At 48.8% G+C, this 25,425-nt stretch overlaps 1 long non-coding RNA gene across 1 annotated transcript; it reads right to left on the reverse strand.

Annotated features, from left to right (window-relative positions):
• Positions 1 to 20,284: 20,284 nt before the first annotated feature.
• Positions 20,285 to 21,581, reverse strand: LOC124652213. The gene is made up of 5 exons (XR_006987640.1): positions 21,515 to 21,581; positions 21,298 to 21,437; positions 21,095 to 21,217; positions 20,692 to 20,790; positions 20,285 to 20,355 (listed from the first exon to the last, which is right to left on the reverse strand). It is a non-coding gene; the product is annotated as an uncharacterized LOC124652213 (long non-coding RNA).
• Positions 21,582 to 25,425: the final 3,844 nt, after the last annotated feature.

Here is a 25,425-nt window from a genome sequence, read left to right on the forward strand (position 1 = left end):
GCAAGAGAATATTATGGAGTATTGTTTAAAAATTCATTCAAACTTTTCTCAGTAAGACCCAGACAAACAGAAAAGTAAACAAGATGATAATCAACAAAACTATCTCTATGCTTTGTTGCTAACCTCTGTCTGTTTAGCGCATAAGTACGGAGCTTGTTGTTCTCAGTCTTAGAGTCAAGGTCACTATCTTCTTTGCCATCATCATTGATATCATCTTCCCCACCATCATCACTATCAGCACCAATAAGAGTAGAAGGGCCTTGAGTTGTCTCGATGTCCATGCACTTCAGTCCAAATTCTGATGGATATATCGAGACTGATAGAACTCTTATTGGTGCTGCTATGGGCATGCTGATGCTCACTGGTTGCAAATTAAGATTTTGAAATGGTTTTGAAATGCTACTGCTCATGCTCATGCTCACTGCCAAAAAAGAAAATGAAATAGAGGTTGCTATAGAAATAAACTTGTAGTACCTAGGTAGCTAGGCAGTAGGGGTTGTTTATGCTATGGTTTATGATGAAAATGAAAATGAAAATGCCACAAGTAGCAAGTATCTGGTTAACTTGCAGTATCTGGTTAACTTGCAGTACCTAGACACTAGGCAATATGTTGGTTCTTCATTAAATGAAAATGAAAATGCCACCAGTAGCAAGTGTTATGCATGCCTCACATTTATTCTCTGGTTTAATAATGCTTAATGAAAAAAATGTGCTATTCTCTGGTTTGAAAAAAGAACAAGTGCTATTCTCTGGTTTGAAAAAATGTGCTATATCAATTGATGCTGTCAAGTGTTCACAAATGAGAAATGACACATGTTGTTGCTATGTTCATTCTCTGCTGCTAGTTGGAAAAGAAATGAAAATGAAATTTTTTCTATGTATCATATATGTGAATTGCATTTCTGTTACAAGGATTGAGTTGCTATTGAGTGCCGGAATGTCGATTCATTTCCGTTCCGGCAATTTTAGCACTCGGCATGACCAATTTTTAGCAAAGGTCATGCCGAATTTTTCCGTGAATTCTAACTCTTTTTCAACTTCTATTAGTGCAAGCCACCATGGCGTCTCAAGAACAATTAGAGGAGCACTACAATAGGCACTTCTTTAGGACGGAGGAGGATGTCGAGGCCGCTGGTGTTGGTGGCGACGAGGACCATGAGATGGAGGATGACGCTGGGGGTAGTGCCGACGAGCCAAGCGGCAACGAGGAAAGCGGCGCCGCCGGGGGAAGTACCTACGAGCCTAGCGGCGATGAGGCAACCGGCGCCGCCGGGGGTGGCGGCGAGACAAGCGGCGACGATCCTAGCGGCGCCGCCGGGAGTAGTGGCACCGGGACAAGTGGTTCCAAGAGGCCGCGGAAGGCAAGGCGCCAAAACACGGTCGCCACCGGCAGAGACACAATCAAAGAGGTGGACCCCGCCAGTGGTTTGCCGGTGGAGCCTAAGGATGTTGCCAAGGGGTACGGCAACCAACTGGCATGTATCCTCCGAGAGGTCATCAATCTCAACGAGACGGATCTCCGAGCTGAGAACAAAGCGCATTTGCGAGCCCAGCTCATTGCGACGATGCACTCACGATACAAGTTCCTAGGCGACTACGCCTCCACTGATGAAACCAAGAACATTGTGAACTCACAAGCCCTCCTGAAGTTCACCAAACACCTCAGCAGCTATAAGTACATGGTGCGGAAGCTGATTGCTGAGGGCAAAGGTTTCGAAGAGGTCCACTCTGCCTTTCCGCATGTCTCCCAGGCGGACTTTGATGCTTTCCTGGCCAATGAAGAGCTACAAGCGACCAAGAATCGCAAGTTGTGGGGGAAGGAAATGCGGGAGCTTAACATCGGCAACCACAACCTTGGGAGCCGTGGGTACGAGGGAAAGGAGCCCTATTGGGTGAAGGAGGACGAGGCGTATGTAAATGCCGACATTGAGAACCCATGCCTCAAGTACAAGGACCCGCTTGAAAGAAGATTCATCAGGTCCCGGTACCATAAGAAGAAACTAACCAGGGAACTTTCACGGACCCCAAGGTCGTAACTGACATAATTTGGTTCACGAACGACCAGAAGGTCCTGTCGTTGGAGAAAAAACTGGTAAGCAATTTACTGGTTTAATTAGATCAAGTATCGTTCATATAATAGTAGCAACATTTCTAAATGGTTCACGTTTCTTCCGCAGGAAGAAGAAAGACAAAGACTTTCTCAAGGTGACGAGGGCTCCTCGTCCCAAGCGTCGACGGGCAGGGTAGCATGGGACAAGCCTCTCGTACGGGCGCTAAACACCGTTAATGAGCATTCACCTACGAGAAGGCCGCATAGAGGCCGTGTGGCTGGCGCCGGTACAGGATACAAGCATGGTCACTGCGGCTTGTCGTCTGCGGCCGATAAAAATGCGCGCAATGAGAGGAAGCAGCGGGAGGCGGAGGAAATGAGGGAGTCAATCCTAGCCCAAGTCCAAGATGGTTTGGTACCGCAACTCAAAGGTACACTCGTACCTGAAGTCAAAGTTGAAGTCGCCGCTTCAGTCCAAGCAGATTTCAACGCTCTACTCGCGTGGTATGAGGGTGGCAAACAAGCCCCCCCCCCCCCGGAAATGCAAGTGGTTAGCTTCGACGCCAGCAACTCGATGGCGCCGCCGTCCGCCGACAATGACAATGTTATAATGGAAACTCCTCCGGCCGCCGGCAATGTCGCTGGTGCTAGGGATTCACCGTCCATGCCGGGTAGCAGCCCCTCCGTCATTTGCACGTCCGCCGCCGCATGTGCCGGCCCGTCGACATTAGCCGAGCTCAACGCCCTCACGGTAATTAACTAATGTGTACATCAAGTTAATATATTAGTTTCGTCATCCTTGCCCTCTCTCCAACGCCATACACATGTTCTCGCAGGCGCTCTCAATGCCATGCACCTTCCTGATGAGAGTAAACGACGAACTCAAAGACGTCGCGAGGGGGTCCATCCTTCGGCCCCTGGATAAGAAGTGTCACACACGAGATATGGAGGATGACGTTTACCGGGTTGAAGTGGATTGGGCGTTACCGGGCTATGAGGATTTGGTTCCTCCTAATCAACCGCATGGTGCCGATGACGATATCCCGTTGAATCTGGCCTCACTGAAGGGTTGGGTACTGCTATGGCCGAAGACCCTAATTCGGATCAACACCTACTCGGGGTCGACGACAAGCAAAGACAAGCACCTTGCGGCGCCACAGGTCAGCGTCCCTCCACGACAGCCAGCGGCGCCGGTGGTCATCGCCCCACCACAACGGCCAGCTGCGCCAGAGGTCAGCGCCCCACCACAATGGCCAGCTGCGCCAGAGGCCGAGGAATACGAACGTGAGAACTTCCAATGGGATATTCCTACGTCTTCACAAGTTGTCCATGAGGATGCGCCGGCCTCGAAATATGTGTGCTCCAAGAAGCTGTTCGATTCTCAAGAAACGGCTGAGGAGGAAAATCCTGAGGAGGTCGCCACCGCCGCCGTCAAAAAGATGCTGAGCCCAAACACACTCCGTGCTACGGCCAATACGGCGATGGATGGTCCAGTAGTACAACCCAAGAAGAGGAAGAGGCCAAATAAGAAGGACGCCAAAGACAAGGCGGCGGCCAAATCCAAGGACAAGGTCCCACTCCTTGACAAGTTGCCAAACAATTCGCGACCTCTGCATCACTTGGGTGAACCGATGCTTCCGGAGCATGTCGTCAACAAACTCACCCCGGATATGAGGAGCTTACATGAGACTGTCAGGCATGTGGAGAAGCAACTTCTCAAATCAAAAGATCCTAGTTACCCTCTCTTCGTGGCGAAGGTGCCAACTGGCATGAACTTCGTCGAGAAGTACCCCGCGGACTTGTGCTTCATCCGGTTCAATGACATCTTCAGCATCTATCGCATGCAAATGCTCCACTTTAGTGTGGTTCGCCTAGTTGCTCTTAGCTTGTCTTCCCAGATTGTTAAGGAGGGGACGCCGACCATCGCGATAATGGACCCCTTCTATATGCGGGAGAGCATCATCTGCAACGCTGGGGATTGGGCGATTGCCACCCAGCAGGTCGAGGATTTCATGCTGGCGAACATTAAAAAGGGCGCCATTCTCATCCCTTACTTCCCCGAGTAAGTAATCACTCGCTAGTCCCCCATCACCATTCTATCCTATATCTCCATTTGCATTTTCAAAGGTTAATCCGTGTGTTTTCCGCAGAGACAAGTTCTGCACCCTCATCGTCGTGCACCCGCAACACTCGCATGCAGTCTATCTCGACTCGGGTAGGGACCACAAGAAAGACTACACCCACATCAAGGCCCTTCTCAATGATGCTCTCACCGGCTTCGCCAACAAGGCAGGCCCCCTCAAAGTAGAGAGGAAATCCCGAGGAGGCTGGGTCTTAACCCACACAACCAACTTCCCTCGCCCCGAGCGGTCGACGCAAGACAATGGGATGGACGCGTGGTACGCCATCCTTCGGATGCAGGAGTACATAAAGTACGCGGATGACATGTTGCTGCCGAGAGAATCTCGAAACAGGTTTGCAAACATGGCGGATGCCCCTGATAGAGAGATTAGAAAGAACTGGGGTCGCATCCAGCAGTTCATTTGCACGATAATCATGCAGGATGTCAACAGTAGGTCTGGTGAGTTCTTCTACGGCTACGGTCTACCACCTAATGACGAGATAGAACTCCGCTTGGAGATGTCGCGTGATGAGAGGCCGTTCAACTCGCTTGAGGGCTACCGTCCATTCCCCCCCTAGGCGTACAACCTGATCCTACGACGGGAACACTATTGCTAAAGCTTGAACGATATGTCCTTGAACTTCCGTATTGTAATAATTGCTATATATTCCCATAGAATCGACTTGTTGCTTTTATTTAGTTGTATGGATGTGCATGTGAACATGTGTCTATAGTTTCATTTACTTTTCTATATATTTCAAGATTATGGCGTACATACCTTAATAATTATTTGCATTTACTCGACCGCTACTTGCCTCGTATTTGGAGTTCGCCGATGATTAGAATGTTCGGTCACTCGTACACTCGGGGGTGGAGGCAGTGAGCCTTGGTGCGATGGACACAAGTATCAATCTATTGTTCATCCTACCTAGCCTCAATGACTCCATCCCTGGATGTTAATATTTGTTTCGACCGACAAAGTATGAGGCATGCTATTTAATTCGTACTACTTGTCTTTTATTTGAGTTCGCACTTCTTAATTGCATTGGCCGATGATTAAAATGTTTGGTCACTTGTACACTCCGGGGTGGGGCCAGTGAGGCTTGGTGTGATGGCCACAAATATCAATCTATTGTGCATCCTACCTAGCCTCGCTGACCCCATCCCTGTATGTTATTATTTATTTCGACCAACAAAGTATGAGGCACATGCTATTTAGTTCATACTACTTGTCTCTTATTTGAGTTGGCACTTGTTCATTGCATTGGTACTAAAGTTTTACTTGTCTTGTGCATGGAGATGCCGACGACATATGTCGTGTACAAGGGGAGGGTTCCTGGAGTCTACGACGACTGGGAGGACTGTCGGAGACAGGTGCATCGTTTCAGCGGCAACAACTACAAGGGATACCCCACTAGGGTGGAGACGGAAGGAAGATACGCCTGTTATCTAGCGGGAGAGATAAGGGACATGAGGAGGAACCGGATGAAGACCATGGCCTTCGTGATGATGGTCATCGTGACCATGTTGGTCATGTTCTATGTGATTGTAGTTTAGGTTAGGACCTACATTGTGAGGTGTATGACGACACTTGTGACGACTATGTACCGAGACTTCTAACTTTGTGAAACTTCGTCGTTCGGTGTTGCATATGCATATGTGTTGTATGAATCAACATTCCGAAACGAGACTTGCGTATTTGTGTATTGATACCAAAATGAAACTTGGCTCTCTATGTGCTTCTCATATTGCATGTAATGCTGTATAAATATGAACTGTTATATACTGCTATATAAATATGCAAATATACATTGTAATACGCTGGAAAAAGCTATAACATTGTATTTTCGAGTAGTACTACCAGCGCACCTACATGCCTACTGCCGGCGCACATGGCACGCGCCAGTGCTGGCAGCCCTACTGCCGGCGCACTGGCACGTGCGCCAGTGGAATTATGCATTTGCCGGCGAAGCAAGGCTAGTGCGCCGGCAGTAGATGACCTGCCGCCGGTGCACAGGGTGGTGCGCCGGCAGTAGCCAGTTATCACCGGCCCGTTCGCACCGGCGGGCTCTGGTGCGCCGGCAGTAGCCCAAATAGGTGCGCCGACAATAGGCCTTTTCCTTGTAGTGCTTGTTGCCTTTGTGAAGTGAGCTATAGCCAAGAAAGACACACTTTTTGGACCAAAACTCGAGCTTACGTTTATTGTATGATCGTAGATGCAGCCAGCAAGCGCACCCAAACACTTTAAAGAAAGTATAGTCGGCAGTTCATTAAGGAGGAGCTCAATAGGTGTCTTCATGTTGAGAACACGAGTGGGTGTACGGTTGATGAGAAAGTAGGCAGTGGTGAAGGCATCACTCCAGAATCTAAAGGGAACAGATGCATGAGCCAAAAGAGTGAGTCCAATTTCAACAATATGACGATGCTTACGCTCGGCGGAATCATTCCGCTGATGTGTATGTGGACAAGCTAAACGATGTGAAATCCCAAGCTGCTGAAAGAAGAAGTTGAGGTTGCGATACTCGCCACCCCAGTCAGACTGTACATGAACAACTTTATGCTTGAGAAGACCTTCAACATGTTTTTGAAATTGTATAAAAATATCAAACACATCAGATTTGCGCTTAATGAGATAAAGCCAGGTAAAACGACTATAAGCATCAATAAAACTGACATAATAGTTATGGCCACTGACAGAAGTCTGGGCAGGACCCCATACATCTGAAAACACTAGTTCAAGAGGATGTTGAACTTCACGACTAGACTCCGAAAAAGGAAGTTGATGACTCTTCCCCTGCTGACAAGCATCACACACGACTACATCTTTATTACTAGGCATGATAGGAAGCTCATGACGACGCAAAACATGACGAACAATAGGAGTGGCTGGATGACCAAGATGAGCATGCCACTATGACGGCGACACCCGAACACCACTAAAGACGCGAGAGACTGTAGGCGACTCCAAGCGGTAGAGACCTTGACATAGGCGCCCACTAAGAAGCACATCCCGCGTGTCCCAATCCTTTACAAAAAGATTAAAAGGGTGAAATTCACAAAACACATTATTGTCGCAAGTGAGCTTAGGAACATAAAGAAGATTGTGTGTTACAGAGGGAACTCGAAGAATATTGCGAAGTTTAAGAGTCCTAGCAGCATGAATAGTGATGAGAGATGCTTGACCAATATGAGATACTTGCATACCTGATCCATTAGGGGTGTGCACCTTGTCGGAACCATGATATGGCTCACGAGTGTCGAGGTTGCCGAGCTCATTCGTCAGGTGATCTGTGGCCTAGTATCCATGTACCAGTGAGGGTCGACGGAGTAGGACTGAGTATGACCGTGTTGATCATTGTGCTTCGCCGGGCGGTCAGCCATAGCTTGGCGCTCATTGTTCCGCGTGTCCTTGCCATCATTGCCGAGACAGAGAAAGGACCGCTGAAAACGGCGGTGGCACTTGGAGGCCCAATGACCCTCACGGCCACATAGTTGGCAAACCTTCTTGTGACGGCCATCCGCACCGGTCGAAGATGGGGGTTGGGGCGGGCCAGCGGCGACCTTGCCCGAGGCCGGTGACGGAGCGGAGGGCCGGCCACCCTTGGAGGCAGCATGCGCGGAGGGACCAGCGTGACCACGCTGAGTACGACGCGCCTCCACGCGCTGCTCGGTGAGAAGAAGGCGCGAGTAGAGCTCATGAGCCATCATCGGAGTAGTGCGGTCATTGACAACCTCAACAAGGCCATCATACTCCTCGTCGAGACCATTGACGATGTAGGAGGTGAACTCGTCATCAGTGAGAGGCTGCCCAATAGATGCCATCGTGTTAGCACGAGACTTGACATTGTTGTAGTACACCGTGGCCGACTCGTCAAGCTTTTGACAATCACCAAGCGCACGACGAAGGGCACTGACACGTGCATGGGACTGCCAAAAGAGCGCTCAAGGATAGTCCACGCCTCATGAGAAGTCTTGGCAAAGACAATCAGCTCGGACACTGCCGGGGTAAGCGAGCCCTGGATAGCCGAGATATTGGCCTGATCTTGGCCCGTCCATACACGATGCGCCGGATTATAGATCGGACCATTGACGCTGTCCACAATCGCAGGCGGACAAGGCAGTGTGCCGTCGACGTAGTCGAGCAGGTGATGACTCCCGAGGAGCGGATGGACCTGCGCACGCCAGAAGATGTAATTCTCCGGCGATAGCTTGACGGTGATCAGATGGCCGAAGTGGAACGGCGCCGGGAGCGAGCCGGTGGTGATGACCGCCGGGTGCGCGTATGCCGGAGAAGCAGGGGCCACCGGGGGCGCGAAGGCCGCGTAGGACGGAGCGGCCGGCGCAGGTGCGGGTGGCACCATGGTTGTCAGGGGCGCAAACGCCGCAGGGGCGGAGGCCGCGGACAGGGGTTGCACCGCCATAGACGCGGATGCATGGGCCGCCGGCAGAATCGCCAGAGGCGGGGCAGTCGCGGGCGAGGAGGCAGCAGCTGGGGATGGCGACGACGAGGAAGCCGACGGTGGAGCGGAGAACATGGATCCCACGGACAGCGTGCCGAGCTGGGGCGTCGTTACGGCGCCATGATCGACGGGCACGTTGAGGAGTGCGGCGAGCGAAGCCGGGAGAAGGCCGGTGTTGGCGAGGCCGGAGGAGGCAGCGCTCGTCATGGAGGCGGAAGCGGGGAGGATCGGAAGGGCGGCGGCAGCGGCCAGGGAGACCCAAGGCGGCGGCGGAACCCTAATTAGTCTGATACCATGTAACACGTACGTGAGTTGTGGGAACTGGCTCAACCCTCAAAGGGGTGGCCTATCACATATATATATATTGATATACAGATGTACAGGATACAATACACAGGTAGACTACAATACAAGGTCTAACAATGGCCATGACATCATGTGGTGCACGCGGATCTGGCCGACACACATCCTTAGAGCATCTCCAGTCGCGTCCCCCAAACCGTCCCCCAAAGGGATTTGGGGCGCGTCGGACAAAAAAAGAGTTCCAGCCGCGTCCCCCAAAGCCCATTTTTGTCCGGCGCGGCCCGATACGGTGTCCGGCGCCCTGAGCCCGTCCCCGTCCCACAGGGGACGCTCCGGGGACGCCGGACACAACGAAAGCGAGGCCAACCGACGCGGGGCCGACCCGTCAGCGGCACAGGGAAAATTCGTCTCACACTCCCGCCAAATCCCGCCGCTCCCGCCAAATCGCGCCTATACCGCCGCGCACAGGCCTCCCAAAACATATCCCGCCGCCGATTCATTTCTCCTATCCCGCCGATTTCTTTCTCCCTCCCGCCGTCCACCCGCCGCCGCTACCCTCTCCCCATTCCATGGCGCCGCCGACAGCCCCCAAAAAGATGGCGAAGAAAGCGGCCAAGAAGCCGCCGGGCAATGCGACGATAGGGGCGAAAGCGCCGTTCGCGAAGCCGCGGAAGGCGCCGGCTGCGAAGAAGAAGCCTGAAGGAATGACCGAAGATCAATGGCAGCAAGATTGCCTGCGCCGGAAGCTATCGACGGCGGAGCGGAAAGGACGGAGGGCGGTGGAGCTGGAGAAGAAGGCTCAGGCGGCGCGCCAGCACCAGCACGTAATGGCCGGGTGTATCGCCGCCACCAACGCGAGCCCATGGAGTACGTCCATGCCGGTGTACGTTCCCGGAGTGATCTCTCCGTCGCAAGCCGCCTTCTACAACGACGGCCCCTCCGCCACTCCCGGGTGCGTGACGCCTAACTTGTCGCCGCACTACTAGGATGCGCTGCCGCACGGCGGCTTCAACCCCAACAACCTCTACTCCCCGGCGTACGAGCAGCGCGAGCCAGGACCCGGTCCGGACGGCGACCCTTTCACCGGCCGCAGGGGTCCGCTCGAATACGACGGCGCCGGTGCTGAGGAGGACGACGGGGTTGAGGAGGAGGACGACGAGGAAGAGGAGGGGGTGGAGGACGACGAGGAGGACGACGATGAGGACGAAGAGGGCGGCGACGAAGAGGACGACGAGGGTGCCGGTGACGATGATCTCGTGGAGGTAGACGCGGACGGCGTGAGGACGAAGAAGAAGAAGAAGAAGAAGAAGAAGAAGAAGAAGAAGGCGTCGGGCACACGAGGCCCGAAGTGGACGCCTCTGGAAGATCTTTGTCTGTGCGAGTCGTGGGCGACGGTGAGCCATGACTCCATCATCGGCGCCAACCAAAAAGGCGGGAAGTATTGGGCGAGGATCAAGGCCGAGTTCGATGAGCGCAAGCTCATCAACAGCGACTACCAGAAAGTGAAAATGAAGAGGAGCCAAAAGGCAATGTCGACGCGATGGGCCATCATCCAGGCGTCGGTGAACTCCTTCCATGGGTACCATCACGACTTAGAGACCAGAGGCGACAGCGGCGCCGACATCGCCCAACTGGTACGACTGTTTCTTCCATAATCCGTAGCGCCCACATTGTGTTCGATGAAATGACTCTGCTTCCTTTGGTTAGTTTGATCGGGCCATGGATTTGTACGCCAAGAACTCGGAAGGTCACAAGTCTTTCGTGCTCATGCATTGCTATGGCAAGCTCAAAATGAATGAGAAATGGCGGCTGACGCGCTTGTCGCTGTCCAAGGGGAAGGACGCCATTGATCTGGACGCGCCGCTGGCAACTTCGACAGGGCGTCCTATTGGCAACAAGGCTGCCAAGGCCGCCTTGGCCGACGCTGCGTCGTCTGAGAAGACGCAGGCGTCGATCACGAAATGCCTCGCCGACGTCTCCTCGACCTTTATCTCCCGCGACAAGAAGGCCGACCAAAGGTGGGCCGAGCTGCTCAAGAGGCAAGAGGAGAAGCTGGAGCTCAAGAAACGCAGGGACGACATGTCCCTGCTGAGAACGTCGACAGAGGGAATGTCTCCCCGGACGCGAGCGGCGCACAACTTCTTCAAAGGCCAGATCCTCGACGACATCGAAGCCAAAATGGCGGCGGCGGACGCGGCGGCCCTGGCAGCGACATCGGCATCGGCGGCAGCGGCAGCGCAGCAAGAGCAGGCTGACGCGTCTTCTACTGCTACACCTGCGTCGGCCTCCGCGTCGGCGACGGAGCAGACGCACTATGCACAGGAACAGGCAGATCGCGACGAGGTCGTCGTGCTCGACGGGCCTGCGTCGACTCAGGACACGACGCCGTCGACCAACCCCTTCCCCTTCTTCTAATTTGCATGCACCACCGGTCTGTAATATATATGATCGCGCGCCCAGTACTTTGATCGATCGCCGCTACTCTGATCGCGACGAATCGGCGGGAACGATCTATTTTGAATGCATCTATTTGAATGTCTGATTGGGGGCGGCGTTTGGGGGACGCGGCTGGGGAGCGACGTCCCCCAAACGCGGCACGAACAAAACACGTCCCCCAAACGCTCGATCCGGCGCGGTTTGGGGGACGGTTTGGGGGACGCGACTGGAGATGCTCTTAGGGGGAGTTAATTAAGTTGCTGGCGAAGACTTCGGCGCGGTGGTGAGGATGTCGAGAAGGGAGAGGTGGGAAGGCCGCATAGGGCGTACTCGGTGAGAGAGGGCGGAACCTTGGAAGCTCCGACTAAGCGATCGGCACGAAGGTGAGGATGGCTTGGAGTGAGAGGTAGGCAGGCCACGCGGACCAAGCGCCGTGAGGGGGCAGAAGCTGAACCGCGGAGTGAAAATGGGTGCTTCGTCCCAGTGGTCAAGATGGAGATCTTTCGTCCATCGAACTGCTGCGAAGGAGGGAAACTGATATGATTCTTTCGTCTAAATTATTATTAAGAGTGACTTTTCTTTGTTACAGCGGCCAGAGGTAACACAAAGATATGCAAAACCAAGGGTACAATCTAGCACATATTGTGCACACTGATTCTATATAAAATGAAAAATGACAACACGAAAGCTAACGCAGTATAGCAATGGACAGATTTAATCGACAAAAACGTGTCTACACTTCGTTGATTGCTGAAAAAAGCTAGAACATCAAATACCAGCAATCAATATCTGTAGATGGTTGAGTCGAATCCTCTAGATACACCTCTGTAACAACAGCAATGCAAATTAGATGATCAGGGCACATCATGTACAAAGTAGTAAAAGTTTGTGTATTATAAATAGTTTGTAAATGCTCACCGCAGTAGCATCTACGCATAAAACAACATCTAGCACTGGATGAGCATGCACATGCACATGAACATCAAGCAATGCACATTTACATTTACCATCTAGGTTGTATTACTTCTCATGAGTTTCACCCAGCCCTAACCCTCCCGCACCCCACCCAGCCCTAACCCTCCCGCACCCCACCCGCCGCCGCCGGGGCAAAGACCCACGGGGCGTGGCGGCGGCGGGGGCCCTTCCTCGTCGCTGCATGGTGGACGGTGGCCGGATCTCCCCTCCTCGACGCATGGCGGATCGACACGGATGGGATGGGCGGCGGCGGCCTGCGCTGCGCCCCCTCCTCCCGTCGGCTCTCCCCTGGTGGACCGGCCGGTGCGGATGGGATGGGCGGCGGCGGCCTGCGCTGTGGTCTCCCTCCTCCCGTCGGCTCTCCGCAGCACTTCGGCAAGGGCTGGTGGTGGGCGGCGGCCAGGCCCATGGCCTGCGGAAATTCCCCCCCCCCGCCTCTCCTCGGTGAGTGGAGGCGATCTCGGGCTTCACCCGCGACACGAGGTCGCCCGGGGCAGCAGCCTTGGGTACGACGGTGGAGGTGGCCCTCTTCTTCGCCGGAGAGGGTCAGCCTGCGGTTTGTGGTGGTGGATCTATCGATCTATCACCGCGTTCTGGTGGCGAGATGGAGGAGCTTGGAAGCCGGCGATGGTGTCGCCGGTGGAGGGTTGGAGTGGCCAGCCCGGGATGGTCGCCGACGTGGGGGTCCGACCTGTATAAAGGCAGTGGTCCTAGGGTCTCTCTTGCGTGAAGAGGAAGACCTACCGGAGGCCTGGACTCATGATCTGGCCGGAGTGTTGAGTTCCGGAAGGCTCCGCCGGCGAATGTAACAGTGCTTTTTGCCTGGAGTTTGTTGGATCGGTGGTATTCGGTCGTGCGCACCCATGCTTTTATTCCGACCGATTGGTTCTGGAGGGAGCGGCGCGAAGCTCTTTTTCTGTGTTGACATCAAGTGACTATGGATCCATGATGAAAGTCGGAAGAAGAGAAGTTCATGAAGGCCGGAGGGGAGGACTAGCTAAGAGAGGTTCAAGTCTCCGCGCTGTTGAGGGACTTGCTTGGTGTTCCGGGGTTCATAGCTGCGGTATGAAAGTGGGGGCGACAACACATGTGAAGTTCAGAGTTCTACCTTTTAGGGAGAAAACCCAAGATCTGGTCTTAACTGGTTGTGCCTGGCAATGACCTTGTTGGAGGCATTGTTTTGAGAGCGGGGACTATCTTCAGGGTGAAAACCTAAGATCGTTGATCGGGCGACGGCGGTGTTAGAGCACTGTTCCCTTCTTGGAGGCGTCGTTTTTGGAGAGTCTGTATTTCAGGGCGGTGAATGTATTGCTGTTGTTAGGCCCGAGATACTATAGCGGGACTTTTGTTTCTTAGTTTTATTTTCTGTTTTTTTGGCTATGTGCATCCGTATTGCCATTAGGGTGGTGTGTTGTTGCAGAGGCTGGGTGTAATTGGTATCTTTTTGATATTAATATATTCCCTATATCGAAAAAAAAATAGAACATATCTTCAAGATGCGATGCTAACTTATCTTGTAAGTAGTAGCATATATATTGCATGAAAGAACATAAAGCTTCTCTAGCCAAGGCACGCCCTAAAAAAGGCACAATCAAGCACACAGTTAGCCAGATAAGTATTTAATCCATGGGCAAGACCAAAATGTATTGTAACGATAAATATACATAGAAGTACATACGGATGTATCTTCTACAGATTATCATGTATGTCTTGGTATACTAGTTGGTTCTTTGTAATCACGTCTGCATATTAACTTGTGCAATTAATTACACATATGCGTGTAATCGTATATGAATATTAACATGTGCAATTACACATAACTGATTTTTTGCATATTGACTTGTGACTAGGCGTTATATGTTTTTACTAGACATTTGTGCAATCACATACGGTATGTAATTGCATACGTGTTCCCGATTTAGAATTTATGTATGTAATTTTTTTTATTTCATGTTAAATTGTAATTGGGCGTTTCTAGTTACACGTATAAAAGGCCAGAAAAGAAAAGGAAGATAAATCGATCCAATCTTGAATGGGGGTAGATTGATCGAGCACTAAGAACACTCCCGGTTGATTGAGAGCTAGGCCTGTCCGTTTCTTAAAACTAGATTTAGATGTGCGCCTTGGCGCACGACCCCGTAAAATTTGCCCTGATTTAAACTTTATATATCAACGATAAAACATAGGCAAAAATGATAATATGTTCTTTAGGTTTCACAAAAAAAAGTTGAGGATGACATTAGTAAAAAATCAGACGAAATCATGAACGGAGTCGAAAAAGCTTATGCACAGTGCCCACATGCAGCTTTACACATGCAATACTCAGTTTCGGGGTGCCCTTGGAGCAGGATCCCATAAAATTCGCACCGATTTACAATTTATGTACTGACAGATAAAAATCGGCTGGAAAAATGATAACACTCTATTTAGGTTTTACAAAACAAAACCAATAGTTTGAAATTAGGATAAGACACAAGCAATCACGAATGAAGTATCAAACACTTCTATATAATCAGGAAAATAGATGAATATTTTGGGGTAATAAAACATCAAATGAAAAAACAAACTATCTTGATAGGTGAAACACTATGTAAATCAGCATTAATACTACATGTCGTACTACATGGTGCATTAATACCACATGTCTTACTACATGGTGCTGGTTGTATAATCAACAACCTATAAAGTACTTTCTCTTCTAGGGAATAATCTTGATGTTCTCAACCATAAACGCGCTTGTCATTCACAACATCTTGTGTGCCAAAATCTACAAAAGGAAAAGGAAATCATGTCAATCTTGATGTAAGGAAATACGAATATTAATTTGGTGATCATGAAAAGAACAAACAATTAAAAAACTGCAAATAGGTCATGACATAAAAATACACAAGCTTTGACATATATATGTTAAGATAGAAAAATTTAGTTGTGCGCCTTGGCGCATGATCCCGTAGAATTCAAACCTTAAAGAGGTAATTAAAGTTTTGCTATATACACTATTAAGAAGCAATAATATCATAGCAAAGATCATGGACAAAAAATTCATCAAAATAATCAAAGAGAGAAAAAAGAGAAACTAACACTTCAACCATTAGACTATAATAGTTAAATATATGCAGTAGACATTAGCTTGAGAAATTGCTTAGCTCAATAACAGATTTTGTTGGGTAATTGTCTGCTTGGAGACGGAAAGGGATAATGGTAGGCAGCGGAGAAGCCATGATGGGCTCGAATTGGTCGATTGCACCGGGAAGAGGCCAATTATCAGTTTCCATCATGCTATACCACACAACAAACAAATATATTTTTTCAACATAAGAGGAGGCACATTTGGATAATATGTATATCCAAGACACAACAGGCCTAGTGTGCAGTCTGCGATTTTTAGGTATCTTAGTCCACGCCTGCAAGGGACGAGCCGGCGATTAACATATTTAGTCATAACAGTGGTTTGACTGGCATGGATAAAAGCTGCTACCTTCATGTTAGATGGAAGGCAAGCTCCTCGACACTTAGGTAGTTTTAGCAAGTTTTAGTTCAGAAGCAAAAAAAGGCAAAGAGACTATGAATGTTCTTTATGAGATGATAAACACATGATCAATATTAATCTAAGCTCCATATTATTGGCACACAACCCTATAAACATTTTTATTTCACGAAATATCTGGCACTGCACAAGAATACATACTTTGAGTAAAAATTATAACATTGATGCAATAAGTCACAAACACCTATAGATTTGCGGTTCATAATTTTGGTGCACACAAAGGTGGGTTATCTATCGTTGGAAAAGAGCAATCTAGTACACATACTCAGAACCAAGAGGATTTTAATGAAAGTATATTGAGTTTTAGCTAGTTGCAGAAGAAACTAAGTTAGACTACTTAGAGCCAAATGAAATGAGCCTAATACCCATGGCTGCAACAAGCTAGACACCACAACCCACACACCTTTCTCCAGCAGAAAGCCCACAGTGAATCAGCAATGCCTCTCCTCGGCTCCGTGACTTTGTGCATCTTTCTGACAAATCTGTATAGAATTCAAAACATTGATTTTCAATTCTAAAAATTACTTGAGAAACGATATTGTCAGAACCTGACCTATTAGTATACAAAGGCTGAATCAGTAGAAATTTGACTGTAAAATGGACTTTAAATATGCGAATTATTATCTGATGCGTGAATCTGAAACAATTCACGTAGCTGAAATTGAGAGAGGAAATATATTATACATGCAGGTCACATATCTGAGTATAGTTTTGAAACTGAAATGTATGTTCATTTTAATATTTAAAGTAAGTATATGAGTAAATTAATCACCAAGGCTACTAAATCAATGCATAGAGCCACACTTCTAACATACTTTCCTCAGAATGGCATGTACACTGTAGAAGAAACAACACCTAAAAAAGAGAGAGAGAAAAAAGAGGCATGTGCCAATATTGGTCAGGTCCAACGAAGGCACAACCTGTACAAATCTCAAAATTCACGCGGACTGAAATACTAAACGGTTTTGCAAAGAAATAAAACATAATATAGGCATAGACAATCTATGATTTACATAATTAATGTTGACAGGATAGTCTTAACTAATGTTGCTTGATCTGCATCACAAACTGGTCAAATTTGAAAATCAGATGCACATCGAAGCATAAGTAGAGAAAATGATTTGATTACCTGCTTTTACTGATATGGTGATATCAAATGGAAAAAATACCAGCATCAAATGATTTATTATGCAACTGCCACTTGTATTTTTACTTGACCTCGATGCAACAACCTTATATTTAGCATGGCACACTTACTGAATCTTCTTAAATGGTGTTGAGACTACTGCAGGAAAACATTTTCAAGCAGACTACTGATTGACTTGTCTCCTGATATGTTCCTATAACTACAGAGTATTTTAGTGAAGATACAAACTTGTGTTCTTAAAATCCAGCTTTAGTATTACTCCTTTGTTTTTTAGACCCAGGTCTGTGATGGTGGTGGCAGTGTTTTGTCCCAGGATAACTGTGCAGTACAGACTTAAGCTTAGTAGTGCAAGGTTAGCACGGTACTGGTAAATACCAAAATGTAAATTTAAGTGGCTTGCCTATATGTGATCTGCAACAGTTTCCCTGGTGACTTTCTCAACATTCACGGGCTCAGGTATCCTTGAAATGTAGGGGGAGAAGAAGCGAAGATAGTACTTTCGATAAATCCTAGTGAAGACAACACAATAACATGAAATATTCTCTAAAAGGATGACTGAACATACAAATATTCCAAGAGGGTAGACCAGCCATTTATTCACTAATATCAGTTGAACAACATGAAAGATGGAAGTATTTGTCAAAACGGGAAAACCAAAAGGCCATGCAATTATAACTAAGATAATGAAGCCACACAGATTATACAAGAAAATGTAGGTTCATAGGTATGGTCACATGACAATCTGAAAGTGCGCAGAAACACAACACAAACATCACTCACAGGCAATCTCTCCAAAATAGCTATTTGAAATGCGAGCATGACATATTATTAAATTCGAATGCAAACTTGAAAAGAGAAAAAAATATGTGCACATGAACAAATCAATTTCAGCATGACGGTTAGAACCACACATAAGCACCATGTACATACAAATAAATAGAGTTATATACCCTTGTAGAAGCAGTAACATGTGAGCGGATAAAAAAAGAAATAGGAAACCGTTGTAGTAATTAGAGAGTTATAAACATTGTTGTTTTACCTTTTATTAGCATGGGATACATATAATACCAATAACAAACTGACCGCTAGGTCAAGAGCGTCTGAATTAGTGGAAAACAGAAGATCAAATTGGTTTACTCGCACTTGACAACCCAATGTTAGTTTGCAGTGAATCAAAGATCCTGTAAAAAACACATCAGGGAGCAACAAATTAAATGGTAAATAGAGTACAAATTAAATACTGAAGCCATACCAGTGAAGGAACAACATGTGTTGGAGATTGGTTACAGTAAATCATTAAATGAGGCTCTGAGAGTTAATTAATTAATGGACAATTTATGGAGACCATGATCAGAGATCCTAGAGAAAACAATAGTTACAATCCAGGATTAATTAGGAACCACTCAAAAGTAAGGATGGGGAAAGGTTATCTTTTAAGATACATGGCACACCCACTGACTACAAATTTATGAGTGACTACTGACAGGAGAATGGGTGGACATTAAGCATGTGCGTATTTGCATCATGAAATGAAAGTCATAACTGCAAATACACATCAAGGAAACAATAAACATAATTTTAGGAGAAGAACTTAAAACTCAGTATCACTTTGACAACCAAGAAAAAAATGCATATTCATTTACTATGGCCCATTACCTATAATTATTTCTATCCATTGGTTTCACACGACCTAGCAATTTTGAAGTAATTAATGAGATATCTTCCGGCAAAGTTTGTTCATACATAGTATGGATACTACCAGCTGCAGAAACACCTAACACCTGCCAAATTCCCAAGTCTGATGAAATACAAATAGAACCGGCTACTGTAAAATTTCAAGGAGAACTCCAAAGTGAAGCTTCAAAGGAAATCAGTTAGTTCAGAACAAACCAACCTTCACTCATTCGGAAAGATGTGTTGGTGAAAGTAAACGATTTCCTCACCTGACAAATTGGTAGTCAATGATAGCTTCATAAACGATTTAAGCTAGTTGCAAGTTGTTGCCTTACAAACACAGTGTCACCCCTATCAAGTATCAACCATGCAGTTTTATAGTCACTCCTCTGCAGCGTCGCCATGCATAAAACCAGATCAGAACTGAAACCCGAGTCCTTCAGACAAAGACCCTCACCAAATATAGTAAAGAAGCAGTAAAGGTGCAAGAATAAGGTAACACTACCAATGAGTAATATTTTACTAATGATATATCTCAAACATCAATTATAGCTCCAGCATTTCTAACCAAACATCAAATGGGAAGAAAATGTTTAGTTTTTCAACATTACCTAAGATAAGATGTCCATGGTAGCACCTTCCCATCAAATTGGACATAAATATCAATCCTAAAATATTCTCCGGGCTATAACCATTATTGAAGATCTAAAACAAAATCCTATTATGAGTCTGCACCACATTATGATCTGAAAGGTCTCAAAAATTGCAGAGATGCGGAGAATATAAAAAGAGAATGGGTTCCTTAAATGCACATATATTCAAAATATTCGCTTGGCTGGAAAGGTCTACACAACAGCTGAAGTGGCAAAATCTCTAGCAAGCTGAAACTGCACGTCACAGAAAGATATTGCAATTAAAGAAAGAAGATAATTACAACAATAGGTCAGTACACAAAACTTCTAGAGATAATTGATTTCGCGTCTCATCGCCGCCCTTGTTAGCAAAGATATTTATAAATCGCACGCACACATGATGTACAAGAGTTAAGACGTTTAAGGAAGCAAATTTAGCTCATACCTTCTTCAACATTAGCAAATGTGTGTCCATGATAACAGATATTGCTCGTTGATTGCGTCCAAGATGATGTACCTGAAATTGCACGATATCAAACATCAATAGCATATTAGGAACTGCGTAAGTACAACAAATATCCAGAGCTTCATAAACAATCTAAAAATATTGCACTATATAAATCCCGATATAAAATGGCTTCATTTTCTACCATCCTTTTAATTTTCAGGAGCTGAAACAAAAATCCTTGGTCCATGACCAGAGAAAGATCACCAAGCATAACCAAGAAGAATTAAATTCCAGAAGCTTCGTATGATAAGGTGGCGCTACGTGAAATTAAAAATATGAAATTAAAAAACAGAAATCCATTGGATGAACAATATACCTGTATAGCAGGGAGTGAAAGGAACAGAGAAGAAGGTGGTAACACAAGTTGTGCCAGCAGTTTGGTACCTTACATGTCCGTCATCATTGGGTTCAGGCCCAAGTGGGCAGCTCTAGAGAGATTGTCGGTGCTCTAACCTGTTTAAACATTGAGCGAGGCCCCGTATTTTGTCTTTGGGGACAAACCTACGCAGAGCAGATTGTAAGAAAAGGAACAAATCAAGAGAAGTAAAGGAGAAAAACCATGCAATAAGTTTTTCTATAAGATTTCCACAAATTCAGACAGAGGTATAAGTTAACAGTTTCATTATGTGATTAACTAAACACATGACATGTACAAATTAAGAGGAGGCACTGAGAGGAGGCTGATTAATTTATACTACCAATCCTTTTTGTCATTCACCATGCTCAAACAATTTGTTGAACTGTCACCATCAAATTTTGATTTCACTGAAGTCATTATGTGTCTTCTGCTATATAAATTCATGCAAGCACACAAGAAAGAGCATATTGCCTACTTACTTTCGGAGACTTATATTGGAAGAGATGGAGTATATAAGTCATTGTAGTTGCTTAGTTCATGATGCCAAGCCTCATCTTCAACACTGCCCGCTGATATCCCTGATTTTCGACATAGTAAAGAAACAAATTTAAGCAAAGTTAATGGGAAAAGAAGGTAGCACGCAAGCAGAATAACTCAATTGACTTTCACATCAAAGCCAAGCAGATCCCTGCACATGAATAGTGTCAGAACAACAACCTAAAACGCTATGATCAGAGAGCAGGATGAAGCATCCACCTCCCTCAAATACGAGAGGTAAAAAATCAAATATGCATTTCTTTGTATACTACACACCAACAAAATTATATCAAACAACTCATGGTGGCTGAACTAAAATTATTTCTTCTCTCTCTTGACTCTTACCTTCTCTTTCTTTGATATGAACATATCACCAACCACGTTTTCCTGGATTTTTCTTGTATATTTCATCAATGGCAATCTGCCTAGATTTTCGTCGAGCACCTTGTAGGCATAAATCAAAAGAATCTGCATAACAAAAAAAATTAAAGAAATTTGGGGATCAAACACAGTGAAAGAGAGACCAGGACAACAAGAGGAGTGAGTACCTGCAAGGACACAAAGGGGACCAGAGATTGAGGAATCACAGCTCTCCCTCATCTTCTCCTCTTGCTCCACTCCATATTTCTCCACCCCTCTCCTCTCTCACGATGAGTGGCAGTGTGGGGCTGGAGGAGGCGAAGTCCAGCTGCAAAAGGGAAGAAATTGGCATTGTGTACGCGAGAGAGGGAGATCTAGAGAGAGAAGAGAGGAGATGTGGGATACCTGCCATTTCCCCCCATGTGCTCCTTGTCACCGTCGGCGGTGGCTCTCTGCGCCCTCGTGCGGAGACCATCGCGCGATGAAGAGGCCCTCGTGCGGAGACGTCGCGCGATGAAGAGGGCAGCGTCGTTCTCAGTGACACACACGGCGGCGCGCCGTTTCCTGCACGTATTCCTCCTTTCCACCATCCATGGAGGAGCGAGAGAAGCGGCACGAGGCGGAGCTGGAGAGGAGGCGGCGAATCGGCGGTCGTGCGGGAGGGTGGATGGGAACGGGGCGGCAGCTCCACGACCGCGAGGGCTCCCTCTTCTCGACCGCGAGCGGCGGGAGGGTGGATGGGAGCGGGGCGGCAGCTCCACGACCGTGAGGACTCCTTCTCGACCGCGAGCGGCGGGCTGCCTAGGTGTTGGGGGAGGGGTTGGAGGAGAGGTCGTGGTCAGCGGTGGCGGCGGCGAGGACGGAGCGGGTTGGAGGAGGAGAAACCAGAGGGGATTGGGGGAGCGAAGCGTGCGGGGGATTGGGCAGCGTACCGGGCCAGGCGGGCTTTTAGTGACCCATGGATAAAAAGTGGGTCTGTGGGAGGGCCTCAGCGCCCTGAACGGAACAACGGCCGAGATCGCGCCACGTCAGCTCGATCGGACGGCCGAAAATCCAAAGCGCTGTGAGAGCTCCATGGGGGTGCAGCAATCATACCGTGAGATGCAGTTGTTAACCTTTGACTACTCTAAGAGCATCTCCAGTCGCGTCCCCCAAACCGTCTCCCAAAGGGATTTGGGCCGCGCCGGACAAAAAAAGCATTCCAGCCGCGTCCCCCAAAGCCCTTTTTTGTTCGGCGCGCCCCCATTCGGTGTCCGGCGCCCCGAGCCCGTCCCCGTCCCACAGGGGACGCTCCGGGGACGCCGGACACAACGAAATGAGAGGCGAGGAGGCGCGGGGCCGACGCGTCAGCGGCACAATAAATTTTTAACCTAACCGTCGCCTACCTCGCGACGAAAGTTATTGGCGGTGCGATTCCCGCAGCGACGCAGCGACGGTGCAGTTCCCGCAGCGACGCAGCGACGCGTCCCGTCGCGCCTAGCTCTGCGTGCCGGCGTTAATGAGCGCCACCGCTCCTCCGCCTCCCTCCGGCCTATAAAAAGGGGCGCCTCTCATCGTCCCTCTCACACACAAACCCTAGCGCCTCTCTCCCAAACCCTAGCCGCCACCATCTCTCAACAAGACTCGACGCTATGTCTGGTAGAGGCGGACCTCGCGGCCGCGGCCGTGGTCGTGGTCGTGGTCGTGGCCGCGGCATAGCTGAACACTCGCCGTCGCCTTCCACGCCGCCGCCTTCATCATCGTCGGAGATGGACGTGGAGCCGGACGTCCTGTTCGAGTTCGTCCACGTCCTCAAGGGCGACCCGCGCGGCATCCAGAGGCTGCCGGACTCCTTCGCCGAGTACGTCGGCGGCGTACGCCCGCGCACGATGCATCTGCGGGAGCATTCGTGCGGCTACTGCCGGTGGATCGTCAAGGCGATCTACGACGCGCGCGGCAAGATGTACCTCAACATCGGCTGGGAGAAGTTCGCGCGCCACCACAGCCTCCAAGCCGGCTTCATCCTCGTGTTCTCCTACTTCGGCAACAGGGACATAAAAGTCAAGGTCTTCGACGAGAGACGCTGCCTCCGGGACTACCACGTCGACAGGGACTCCCACGACGACAGCACCGACGAGGAGGACGACTGAATGAGTGTTGTTTCTTCGCAGCGAATACGTGCACGGAGGTTTCTGCCTGTTTGCCTCATCGGTAGAACCAACAAGGGCACCATCCTCCCGCTGGATTTTCCAGTTTAGGTGATCGGGTGTGCCCTCGAGTGTTCTTTCTTAGCAGCGAACACACGAAACCTTCGATGCACGGCCTAGTTAGGTTTAGTTTCTTTGCAATATTTTATATTTGTGTCCACCATGGTTCAAACTATGTATTAGTTTGTGGAAAACCATGTTCCAAACTGTGTTTTCGTGTAAACCACGTTCCAAATTATGTATTAGTTTGTGGAAATTGAAATAAAAATGCCAGAAAAATTATTTTAAATGTTTGGGGGCGGCGTTTGGGGGACGCGGCTGGGGAGCGACGTCCCCCAAACGCGGCACGAACGAAACACGTCCCCCAAACGCTCGATCCGGCGCGGTTTGGGGAACGGTTTGGGGGACGCGACTGGAAATGCTCTAACATCTTTGAAGTCAAACGTGCAACGAAGAGCTACCACGGCTCCTCCCGCTAGCAGCACTGCCTGTGATGACTCCATCCTCTACTCAGCCCCAGACCTAGGAATTTATCAATGGATATGCCATATCAAAAATTGGACAACAATTTTGATAAAATATGTTTACTAATTCAATAAATAACTATTCATTTTGCATTCTAAAAAGTATAGAAACAATAAATAATGTCTAATTTAAAGTTTAACTTAGAAAGTTGCACAAATTACCACACAAAAACTTCAAACATACCAAATTAATAGTCCTTGTTTAATTTGACTGGCCTACGCTTTCTTAAGGACATGAAAGTATTATATTTCACATCTAAGAAAATATACCGCTCAAGCGTGCCAACCGGGTAATGTAATTCAGAAATTGAAATACAAAATCCGCACAATGGAAGTATGGATTACTAGTTTCTTCCTGATACGAGCTGGTCTGAATCGTAACCAAGTACAATTCATCAAATACTCCTATATACGCACGGCGCAGGTTAATTATGTTCACTTAGGGCATCTCCAGCCGCACGACGCAAACGGTCGCTCAGCGACCGTTTTTGTCCGCCGTTACTGGAAATACGTCTGACACCACCTCTAGCGGGGCGACGCAAAGTGATCGGACCGTCCGCGGAGATGCAAACCTGGCCCAAATATGCGTCTCGGATGCGTCTCTGCGGATGTTGCGCGGACGCGCAAAGTGTCCGCTCGTGTCTGGCGGACGTTTCGTCGGTCCCGCCTGGCAGCGACCCTGCATCGATACGTCTTCTCAAACGCAGGCAGCGGCTGCGCCGCTGCGTCGCTTCGGCACTCTGCGCCACGTTAATGGTGATGCCTCGGCTGCTGAGCGGCCGCAGCCCACCTCCGTCAACCACGTTAATGGCGACGCCACGCGTCCCGCGGCCACCGCATGCCTCCGACCTATATAAATAGGGCGCGCGTTCTTCTTCCTCATCCACTCCTCCAAAGAAAGCCTAGCCGCCACAAAGCTCGATTGTAGCGCCGCCTAGTAGTTCCTGCGACGCAGCCAGGCCCGCGAGGAAGTCCATGGCCGGTCCTGGTGGCCGGCGAAGCGGTCGAGGCCGGCCCTGGGCGCCCCCGTGGCCAGGGCAGGGGCCGCCGTGGTGGAGCAGCTACGACCCCATGCTCGCCGTCGCCTGCGCCCTCCTCGTCCTCGCAGGAGGAGCGCTGCTTCGAGTTCCTCCTCCGCATCGACGAGGACCCACTTGGCATCAAGCGGCTCCCGGACAAGTTCATCGATGGCGTCGAGCAGGCGCATTTGCAGCTACGGGAGGCCAGCTGCAACTTCTGCCGTTGGACCGTGAAGGTCTTGTTCGACGGGCATGGCAAGATGTACCTGCACACGGGGTGGGACAAGTTCGCCCGCGACCTCGAGCTCGAGCGCGGCTGCCAGCTCACCTTCCTCTACAAGGGTGATGGCGAGATGATCGTCAAGGTATTCGACGACACGGCGTGCCGCAGGCACTACCACACCATCGAATCCGGCTCGGATACCGATAGCTAGAACTTAGAGTTTCTTTGCAGCGAATCTGGCTACGGGCCAGACGAAGCCAGTAGTGGAGGTTTCTGGATGTTCGTCCTCGGTAGAACCAACAAGGGCACCATCTCCCGCTGGATTTTCCAGTTTGGGTGGCTGAGTGTGCCCTCGAATGTTTTT

Source organism: Lolium rigidum, chromosome 5 (assembly GCF_022539505.1).
Source record: "Lolium rigidum isolate FL_2022 chromosome 5, APGP_CSIRO_Lrig_0.1, whole genome shotgun sequence".
NCBI lineage: Eukaryota > Viridiplantae > Streptophyta > Magnoliopsida > Poales > Poaceae > Lolium > Lolium rigidum.